At 33.3% G+C, this 11,987-nt stretch overlaps 2 pseudogenes; one reads left to right on the top strand and one right to left on the bottom strand.

The window, feature by feature from the left end:
• Positions 1-4,116: 4,116 nt before the first annotated feature.
• On the top strand, positions 4,117-5,250 carry LOC114172675 (uncharacterized; annotated as a pseudogene).
• Positions 5,251-7,956: 2,706 nt separating this feature from the next.
• Positions 7,957-11,395, bottom strand: LOC146888959 (elongation factor Tu, mitochondrial-like; annotated as a pseudogene).
• Between the last annotated feature and the right edge of the window lie 592 nt (positions 11,396-11,987).

The raw sequence follows: 11,987 nt of genomic DNA, 5'->3' as shown, positions 1-11,987 counted from the left end.
TTTTTATCTTATTGACTTAATTTAAAGTTTTAGATAAATGAATTAATTCGTGTCTGGTTTAACTTATTTAGTTAAATGGTATCTTTTTGGTAAATTTTAGGTATACTTTATGAGAAATAATTCTGTTCGAGGTAGAAAAAATTATATATTAGGACAGGGTTATTCTGGTTCAAAAACTGACCATTTTTCTCTTTATTTTTTTTTTTATGAAAATGCATTAACCTGTGATAAGTATAAATAAAATGAATAAATAGATTAAAAGATAATTTATGTAATTAAGCACTGTTATTTATATTCAAATAATATAGGTTTTACTTGTTTGTTTAGTATAGATGCTTTATATTCAACTTTTTTCATTTTGAGTCAACTCTAATTTTCTTTTCTTATTTTTTAAACGAATGTATAGATAGGAGTTTTATACTTTTAGTCGGTATTTCCTCTTTTGAATTTTTAAACGAATGTATATAATTGTTTCTTTGCTTAAAATCATTTGCTTTTGTCGATGAAATCATATAAAATAGTTACGTATTGTTGCTCTTTTGTAAGTAATAAAATATTTTCGATTTTAATGTTGTGATACTTTTCAATTAAATTTGTTTTTTAAGAAACTTTTAAAGGACAATGTTCTCTTTGCATCTTTTACTCCTTATCAATCTTTATTAGTATACTTTGACTTCAATTGAAGGGAGCCTAATGGTTGATTGGATGATTCAATTTCTATTTTAAACTCTCCATTGGTTGATGGAAATATCATGGTGAAAGAAAAAAGAAAAATTTAATGATGGGAAGTTGCTTGATGATGGACAATCACTATCTTATACTTCTAAGATTTAGTTTTAGACATGTTCCTACAAAACTTAAGTGCTCATATTTTTGCACTATTATTTTGGTAGACTTCAAGATTTAATAATTTATAATATTTTTGTTGATGTTAATTTTTATTGTATATTTTCTTATCATACATATTAATATGTATGATACAAAAAAATATGTAATAAATATCAATATCAACAAAAATATTATAAGTTATTAAATTACAAATTAAAACTTGATATAATGTATCAACTTATATTGAACTATGGATTATTTATAATATTATATATTAGAAAAAATGGTTAAAATTGAATTCGGATATATATATATATATATATATATATATATATATATATATATATATATATATATATTAATAAATAAATAAATAAAGGTTAAAGCTTCTAACTAGAACCTTGATCATGCAAAAAATTGTGTTAGGTGTACAAACATATTTAATATTTATTTTATATAACTTAAATCTATATTTACCTGTATTTTTCTATTATATTTTCTTTTTTCCTTTTAATTTACAAAATTATTATCTCGTTTTAATATGATTTTTATTTTATATGATGGTGAAAATAACTATTCTTGTTTTTGTTTTTTGTGTATAGCTATTTGTTCTCGATTCATTTGAGCATATACTTTGCTGGTTGGATTTGTTATTTTGAGCCAATTCCTTCGAGAAATTGACTTTCATACGAATCTTTGAAAACATGAAACAAATTAAAAGTAGAAAACAATTTATAAAATGTAATAGTTTTGCTTCGTACTGTTAATCACTTTGACTATACATTTAAATTTAGCACGACAGTGAATTGAAATTAATATTATCATTTTTAAAAACACTTTATGAACAACATTGATATTGTACAATTCGGTTAAAATAGTATAGTCCAAATTAAAATTAATATAGTTTGATTCAAAAGTGTAATTAGAAAAAATGTTTGGTTCATAACAGTTGGTTCATATCGTTGTTCGGTTCACTAAATTCAGTTTAGTTTGTTAGAATAAAAGACAATTCAATTCAATTTGTTTGAATAAAATTAACGAAAATTTGTATGAATTAAATATAAAATATGTGACAATAATACTGACTTTGTATGTGGTAATGACACTTGCTTGACATATGACACTGCCATGTGTCATAATGTTGACTTGGATGTGAACAATTTTTTAAAATTTTTTAAAAAATTTAAAAAATAAAAAAAATAACGAAATGACACATGATTGTCGTTGTTCACTTTTGGTTAACAATTTAAATGTCGTCACAAAAAATAATCAAATTGATCATAATTTATACAAATTAATATTTTTTTAACTTAAAAAAATAAAATGATATTTTAACACATAAAAAAAGTCACATCAGATTATAAGAGAAAATTGTCAAAATATCATTGTCCTTCATAAAAATATGACCAAATCGAAGAAAGAGAAACGAAACTTGGGACAAATGATGTCTTTAAGAATAAAAAAAATAATATTCTCTTCCCCCGACCTCTTCACCTTTTATCTACAACTTCTCTCTTTTCTTCAGAATTTGCTCATTCCTCGTGCTCATTGGAAGGTGTTGCGCTTACCTATCACACAAAGGTGTTGTCTTCTTCCGGTGAAGTGTGGGCTGGCTTACGTTTGTGTGATGTCCGAAATTACCCATATCCTCGATTAATCCGGTTGGGCTGAATCCAGCCAAACCCGAATGTTGCTTAGCTCTAGGTGCAGAGCTGAACTTAGGGTTTTGTTGTTTGTTCCTTGGTCTTCTATCAATCCAACACATTTGATCCTTGCATAAACTTGGAAAGCTTAATAATTTAGGAGACAAACATGCTAGTTTATGAAAGCATAAATACAATGTAGGCATACACAAACTTAAACATAAAACATAAACCATAAAAGTGACTAACTCCTAATAAAGCAAATATTATTAAAAAAGTAAAACACCCATGTCACATCATAAAAATAAATAATTATAAATATATTTAAATAATGGTTTAACACATCTCAAGACATCTAATGCATCATCAATATTCTTTGGACAACAATATAAATAATATTAACTACTAAGAATATTTTGTTGTAACGACTAAACATTGATAATGAAGTATGTCAAACAACAAACCCATCTTATTCATCTTTGGATTGATTTATCATCAACCAAAACAAAACCTTCTAATTATCACATTTTACCATCACATGTATGTAATCTGGCCAAATATTAATTTTCTTTTGGAACAACCAATATTCGCATGATATACATAAACACTGATGTTTAACATTTTTCACTAACTATGATCATTAAATGCAAAAAGTATTAAACTTGAATATTTTGTTAACTTCTTGATTTAATTTACTCACAAAAAATATTAAACTACCAAAACATTGAATATTTTATTTATACTGAAACTAAATATTTATAGGTATTTATTTTAATACAAAAATTTTATCAGGTTTTTATCTTCTCCAACGCGCATGAACTAACCCCTAAACGGAATCTCTGCCGGAACACTTTAGAGCAAACCACAGCCATTGACGGCCAAAAAAAGGGCCTGGAAAATCAAATTGCCGCTTGCGAAGCCGCCGTCCCGAACCAAATCGCCGCCGTCGCGAGCCACCTACGCGAACACAACCAGATCGGTGTTGCGAGCCACCTCCGTTGCGACGAAACCAGAGCCAGCATATGTCTCGCGAAACCAGGCTGCCACGACGAACCACCACACGTTGACGAAGCCACGCGTTGCAGAACCACTGCGAATCAGATCGACGACGAGGGCACTTTCTGACGCGAAATCCCCATCATTGCGGCGCCGGCCACCACGCAGCCACCTGCGACGAAAAAAGCTGCCCGGAGAAGACGCGAAACCAGACGCGAACACACCTACATTGCGAGAATCCTCCACCTCCGTTCCAAACAGAACCGCAGGCCACCGTGACAGAAATCGATGTCGATTGCGCCAATGCGACAGCCACCACGGTACCTGCAAAAAACCAGACCAGACAGACCCCCGCGAAGCAACCCACCGTCAACGAGAACGCAACTTCAAGAAAGGGTTCAGTCTTCTTCATCGTGATTTGGCCGTGCTCAATGAAGAAGAAGGGTTTGAAATCCAAGCGAGAGACGAAAGGTTAAAGAAATTGGGGATTTAGGGTTCTTCGAAACCCTTGAGAATCAGATTTGGGGATTATCTTGATTAGGGCTGCCAACGTTTGGTGACTTTAAATTCGAAATAGACAACCTAAAAAATACGTTGTTTTTTGGTTGATTCTAAACAAAGCATTCATTCATCTACGATCACAGAACTAATGCAGTCTCTCAAGTCACACCATGCTGTTTCATCTTCTCTTTTCAATCAATTCTCTTATCAGTCTATGACATTCTTCCTATCTTTCTCAACCAAAAGCCGTTGCCTACACTTCAACGAAACCACTTCAATAATTGATTACCTGAATTCCGACTTGCAGTTCTCCAGAACCCAATCCCTTTATGTCTCCAAACGTGTTTCAGGGTGCAGATTCCCTCAAAACCCCTTATCAGTGCTCACTTTCTTCAAACAAATAGGCTTTTCCCAAAGCCAGATTCTCTCCCTGATTCGTCAAAGACCCCAGATACTGTTTACAAACGTTGAGAAAATCTTGAGACCCAAAATTCAGCTCTTTCAGATGTTTGGATTCCAGGGTTACGAGTTATGCAGCTTCATTTCAAAGAATCCCTCCATTTTGACTCAGAGCTTGAAGAAAACATTGGTCCCCTCAGTTGAAGCTATTAGGAAAATTGTCTACGACCAGAAAGATTTTATTCTTGTTTTGCACAGATGTGCCTGGATACTCCCAAAGTACAAAAGAATTATGGAGAATGTCGTCTTCTTGGAGAGTTGTGGCATTCTTGGGACTCATCTTTCATTGCTACTCAAACTTCATCCAAGGCTTTTCGTTGCACAGCGGTCTACTATTGAAAACAATGTTTCTCGAGCTGTAGACTTGGGTTTCCGTGAAAATTCAAGAATGCTTGTCCATGCAATTCATACATTAAGTTGTTTGAGCGATAAAACATTTGAGAGAAAGTTGAAACTAATTAATTGTTTTGGTTTTTCGAAGGATGAGGGCCTGCAAATGTTCAAGAGAACCCCGACTTTGTTTAGAACATCAGAGAAGAAGTTGAAAGTTGGAATGAAATTCTTCTTGCATACAGTTATGCTGCCCAAGTCAGTCCTTATTCACCAGCCTAAGATTTTAATGTACAGCATGGAGGATCGCGTGCTTCCTCGATATAAAGTCTTCCAACTGTTGAAATCAAAAAATCTCTGCAAGAAAGTCCCCAGTTATATTCACGTGTTGTGCTTGTCTGAGGAGATGTTCTTGGACAAGTATATATCACAGTTCAGAGAAAATGCATAGGAGTTATTAGTAGCATACAAGGGTCATTATCTGGAGGCATAACCATACCTTCAATTCTGTTTTTTTACTCTTCCACAGGGTTCTAATACTGAAATTATTTAGATAGTGTTGTGCATAACCATGGAATGTCTCATTGTAGTAATGAAGATGGCTCGTTTATTGTATCTGTTTCTTGATTATGCATCTTTCTTTCCCATGGTAATTTGGTGGTCATAAGAACCTTGGAAGATCCACACGAAAATAAGCAATCCACTTTGACTGCTCCTTTAAAGAGGTATGCAGAGTATACTTTTCTTGATCTTGTTGACTTGTTCCCCAACTGGGATATGCTCCAACGTTGAATTGTAAAATTAGCCTGTATTCATCTTCCAGCAGCCTTGTTTAGCTTTTAAATCGCTGAGCATTAATTAGACTGTTTCTATGTTGTGAATTATGTAAGTTAATTTGATTAGTCAAATTTGTATGTGCGTAAGTAGGATTGATATCGAGTTTCCTTTTACTCCCTTCCACCTTCTACTATTAAGAGAGAAAAAATCAAGAAGAACGTGGGTTGCATTAGTAAATCTTAGGTGGTACTTGAAAGTTGAAACCATTGAGACATTATTATGCTGCTTTATTGTCAACGTTTAAGACTGCTTTTTTTTTAACGGCTTTTCAATGAGGGACTAAAGGTATGCATCACTGCTTTCACTTGTTTATCACTGGAATATATTTGGTAGTATTTGAACTAAGCTAAAAAATGCCAAAATATAATCCCTTCAACTGCAGCTGCAACAAATCTTCTTACAATCTCTTTCCCTTACAAGATGGACCATTCTTTGCTGTGACAGTTTCATCTTGTCACCTTGCAGTGGCCCTCCAGCCCCGTCTTATGATTTCCTGACTCAACAGCTAAACCTGAAAACAATCAAAGAAGAGTTCATATTTTGTATATTAATTCTGATGCATTATCTTTGAAGGTCCGTCTCATGATATTTTGTATCACTCTTCTGCAGGGTTGTTATATTATAATAGATAAATATTACAATAGACAACATATGTGTATAAGGACACACATTAAAAGAAATAATTATCTATTTATTTTAAAAATCAAATAATTTTAAAAATAATCTTTAGAAATACATACCGTGGGTTAAATCGATTCAATATAGAATTCGAGCATTTTAGAGATTTGTATGAAGATTTTAAATTTAAAAAACTAATAATACTATTTAAGAACTAAAATAATAATTTATTAGATATTAAAGGTTAGAGTTGAAATATATTTTTATTTTTACGGTAAATCAGTTTAATAATAAATCAAATGAATAAAATAATTATTCAGAGAAGTAATACTTTAAACATAATATATTCTTTAATAATTTATTAAATGACCAACTAATTATAAATTCTAAAATTATAAATTTAATATAATAATAAAACAAAAAAAAAATATTACTTCTCTAAATAGAGGGAGCCCATTAACTATAATACAGTAACATTCGCAAGAAATTTTTTTTCTTCTAGTCTCTAAAATACGCCATTTCAAAGTATAGTTTATTGTTAACTCTACTTGGTTACATAGTGAACTAATTTTCAAGTGTTTTATTAATGGTGGTAAATTCAAAACCCCATTACTATTATGAAAAAGCAGATAAGTTCTTGCATGTGATTGTTAGGTGTAATAAAGTAGTTTCGAACCTTAGTGTCAAGTTTGTACATAATGGTTTGTTTTCTAAAAGATGGTGGTAGTGACATAAATCAGCGGTGGAACCGGGAAGAGTAAATGGTATAAGAAAGAAGAAATCTTTAGCGTGAGTTGAAAATTAGAACTTTGTTTCTTTCGAGCTGCATGACTTGGACTCGCTTTCCCCCCCTCTCTTTCTGTCTTTTGTGAAAGAACATGAAAACGTTAAACTATCTATTAACTGAGATAAATGTGGAAGCAATACTCAACCAGCAACGTTAGATTGAGATAAATTTAACTACGGTTGATACACTACACCATGAACATGCAAAAATAAAATTCCAGAAACATATTCGTTTTAATGTTTGGTATAGTAAGAGCCACTTACATTCTGGCTCTCTGATCGTAATTTAAAATTCAACAAGTGCGATGAGTTGTTTAATTTCCACATAAAGACACACGAATAATAATTACCCATAACCACATAAGCATCTTATAGGGAATGACGTGATTCTTGAAAGCTGCAACTGAAACTTTTGTTTATTTCGCTAATTCTGAAGAAGGGTCCTCTTGGAATCTGATACCATCTAGCTGCTCCATGGAAAACTCTCATGTTTGTGAGGGTGGGAGAGGAAGATACTGATTTTTGATGAAAGAGATAAATGTTTATGTTTATTTTTTTTTGCTTTTTATTATGATAATAACAGATAATTAAAACAATAGTATACAATACTAACCATAGAATTATCAAGTACTTAAAGAAAATCTCTTCCTTTTATTTTATTTCCTTGAGAAGATTAGGACTAAGCCGTCAACTTTGGCCATGGTTCAATGTTACTGTATATACATCAGTACTTGGTTGTTTTGGAGTTTGACACCATTATATTCCGTGGAAAATTAGAAAAAGCTCTTCTTAATCGCTGTTCAGAATCTTAACTGGATAGCTCCTACGAAAAACAATTAGTCCTCATACACATACCTATTCAAAACATGTCACTATTTCTTTCTTATTTTAGTTCATAATCTTCCATTTACACCCTCATAACACACTATAAAACAAGTTACACCAACTCAACTTATAATCATTTTAGCTTAACCAAGTTTGTCGAGAAACCATATACCTTGCATCGAACACTTTTCAAACCAACCTGCATCATGGAACAGGAACTCATCATGTTCAAAGGTTCATGGAAAGGCAACAAGAGTTGCTTCAAGTGAAGCTGGATATGATCCAAGGATGAGGTGGTGTGCTGTTAATCCAGCAGTAGAGACCACACGCGCTTGGAAGGGACAACATGGTCGTGCGGCGAACTCAGATAACACCTCACTTGATAACGATGAAACTTTCAACAGTTTCATTCGACGTGCCAAGGGTAAACTTAGAACCGTGTCCCACATCGGTCGGGAGCAGAGCAACGTTACACCTGTACCACTACGAGATGATGACGAGGCTAATGCTAGGGATAACCTAAACGACCAGTTTTCGAATTTTATCAAGAGTTCGAAGAAGAAGTTGAGAAGTACATCAAGCATGAGGAAGCATGGTTCCTTCAACAGACGGTGACCATTGATAAACCAGGGAACCTCAAAGAGAGTGATTTGACATGTGGGTCCATCCAATATTCTGTTATATATACTACATGAAAATAAGATCCTAAGCCATGCAAGCATTATTATACTTTACATTTTTTTCTATTTCAAGCACAGTAAATGTGAAATGTTTATTTGGGGGGAATAATTTCGACTGGTTTATTGTTTGTTTGTAAGAAATTAATATACATTGATGTTTTGTCTTTAATGAAAGGTTTCTGATTAATCTGTAGTGTTTTTATTGAAAGAATAATTAATATCAGTTTATTAACAGGAAGGATCAGAGGGCAGCTATATATAGGAAATGACTCAATGAACATACATACCTGCATTAGACCCAACACCTCTACTTCTTCACCGACTTTAATGACGCCTTGTTCAACACGGCCAGTGGCAACTGTTCCACGTCCCTTCATCACAAATGAAAAATATAAAGCAGCTGAAATGATGGAAACCATTGCCCCCATATTTATTTATGTCCATACAATCCAATATATGTAATGAAACAAATGCAGATTTTGAGAGAACTAAGTGTTGAAAATAGAAATTTTAATATTCTCTTTAAGGGAAAAAAAACAATTATATGAGACAATAGTTTTTAAAGCACTATGTTAAGATTTAAATTACCACTGCGTCATATCATTACAAAGAGTAAGGCCGTAACAAATGCTACCTCCTTTCCTTTTTTATTCTTCAAAAACCCTAGACCGAATTAAGAATTTGAAATTTAAGATTTTGAAGTTTTATCCTTCACCTAACTAGAGATTTAGAAGAACAAGAAAGAATTTGTTAAAGTGACCACAGTTACAAAGATGACCGGTATTATAAACATCTATTCCACATATGCTCCAGTGTTCATAATCCCATCTGCTTATGATGTTAAGCACATCAATAATTGCTGTAGTTTGAGTGAACTGAAGGAGCATATAAGGAATTTAAAGCAATTTTAACGTAAACAGAATAGTAATAAATAGTACTTCTTAAACAGTGTCGTTACCTAAACGGTGTTTATACTGGAGCAGATGGAAAGTGATAGAACATGATAAAAACACAAGACTTACATTACAAATTGTAACAATTTTATAACTAAGGCCATCTTTACTTCAATGAATCTGCTTTCTTCAAAAATTAACCCAAAAAATAAAGTTCAGGTCCTTTTACCTGAATTGAGAACACATCTTCAATTGGCATTAGGAAGGGCTTGTCAAGTTGGCGAACAGGGTCAGGAATGTATGCATCTACAACATCCATTAATTTTAGAATGGCCTGTCTTCCAATCTCGTCATTTGTACCCTGTAAAGTAGACAACGCTGAACCTCTAATGATCGGGATTTCATCCCCAGGGAACTTGTAGAAGCTCAGTAGCTCTGCAAAAAACATTATCATAAAAACACATTTTAGCAAACACAAAGATTACAGAAACTTAAGCAGGTTTATTCATTTTCTGAGCATGGACAAGAGAAGAGAAGCCTTAGAGAAACACCCTACCACGTAACTCCATTTCTACAAGCTCTAACAACTCTGGATCATCAACAACATCAACTTTATTTAGAAAGCAAACAAGAGATGGCACACCAACCTGCATAATACATTTAAAGATAAAATATGTCAATCTATAAGTAAGGAGAAAGGTGTAGACGTTCTAGGTATATATATACAAACCACATCAGTAGAATACCTACTTGGCGAGCAAGAAGAATGTGCTCCTTGGTTTGAGGCATTGGTCCATCAGGTGCAGATACAACAAGTATACCACCATCCATCTGGGCAGCTCCCGTAATCATATTCTGAAAAAAAAAACAGACAACTATAAAGCATACAGTGAACAAGAATTAATTTGTTATTTAAACTAAATAAAACCATTAGATAAACCATCTAGTAAGTACATCAAGGCAAGCTGGAATGCTAAACCCACCAGCATTCATGGAAAATAGGAATCTGACAAATGCAGTTGTTGCCAATATACAGTCTAATCAATACCTATAAAATATATTTTGTTACAAACTAATCTACTTCCAAATTCCTAGCATAAATTTTCCATCTCATTTTGAAAAGAAGGTCAGGCTACACAAGCACCAAAATATGCTAAATTCCACAATTAACTATTATACAAGGTAAAATTGCTTAAATTTGTTCGCCACAACTTAGCCACCCAGCTTCCGTTAGGTAATTGATAACTCCAATAAAAAAAAAACATTCTTAGAGAAACTAAACCAAATTCGAAAGCTTACTTTAACATAATCCGCGTGTCCAGGGCAGTCCACATGCGCATAATGTCATTTTGCAGTCTCATACTCCACATGAGCCTGAAAACCGAAATATAGAGCAAGCATACATATCAACAGAAAATAACACAATCGATTGCAAGACCAAAAGAGTGCGATTCCATAACGTTGCAATGGTGATTCCTCTCTTCTTCTCTTCAGGAGCCTTGTCAATTTCATCAAAGGCCACAGCCTTAGCCTTCCCTTCATCCGCAAGCACCTGATCAAACCTAATTGAGTAATAAACACCAAAACATCCACCTCAACACACATTTAAACAAAGAGTGAATCAAGACCTTGGTGATTGCCGCAGTTAGCGTGGTCTTCCCATGATCCACGCGTCCAATAGTTCCGACATTAACGTGAGGCTTCCTGCAAAGTATAACAATAAGATGAACAAAACAAGTAAAAGACATACTAATAACGATTACTGTTACTTGTATATTTTAAATTTTGCGACGAAAAAGAGAAAGCGAGAGTGTTACGTTCTGGTGAAAGTTGCCATGGATCTCCACCATGGATTGGAATTGAAAGAATAAAAGGAGGTGGAGGTGGAGTCATTGGGAGTAGAGAGAGGAGAACGAGATACGGAAGAGTGGATTTGAGAGGCTAAGGGGAAGAGGCGGCGAGAAGTGGAAGAGGAGTGTCTGAGAAGAAGAGTGGCCATTGAAGAAGTGATGAGGAGAATGAAAATCCCTAACTATGGAGTACAGAGGCGAGGGTTTTAGGAGAAGGAAGACAAAAGCGAAGAGCAGTGAGTGCAAAGAGCGAGGGTTTTAGAATGGGCGCCCGACACCGACCCGTCATATTCGTGCGGCCCAATTCGAGCACTCTCATAATGTTTCGGAGCACATACATACTTCTTTTTTTCTGTTACAAATGTTTTTTTCTTCTTGCTCCGACAGAAAATATTTGAAGTGATTTTTATCTTATTGACTTAATTTAAAGTTTTAGATAAATGAATTAATTCGTGTCCGGTTTAACTTATTTAGTTAAATGGTATCTTTTGGTAAATTTTAGGTATACTTTATGAGAAATAATTCTGTTCGAGGTAGAAAAAATTATATATTAGGACAGGGTTATTCTGGTTCAAACACTGACCATTTTTCTCTTTATTTTATTTTTTTTATGAAAATGCATTAACCTGTGATAAGTATAAATAAAATGAATAAATAAATTAAAAGATAATTTATGTAATTAAGCACTGTTATTTATATTCAATGTAATATAGGTTTTACTTGTTTGTTTAGTATAGATGC

Source organism: Vigna unguiculata, chromosome 1, assembly GCF_037176805.1.
Source record: "Vigna unguiculata cultivar grain cowpea cultivar isolate G323 ecotype 2 chromosome 1, ASM3717680v1, whole genome shotgun sequence".
Classification (NCBI taxonomy): Eukaryota; Viridiplantae; Streptophyta; class Magnoliopsida; order Fabales; family Fabaceae; genus Vigna; species Vigna unguiculata.
Note: the sequence above shows the minus strand (reverse complement) of the source record. Positions and strands in the feature narration are given on the sequence as shown.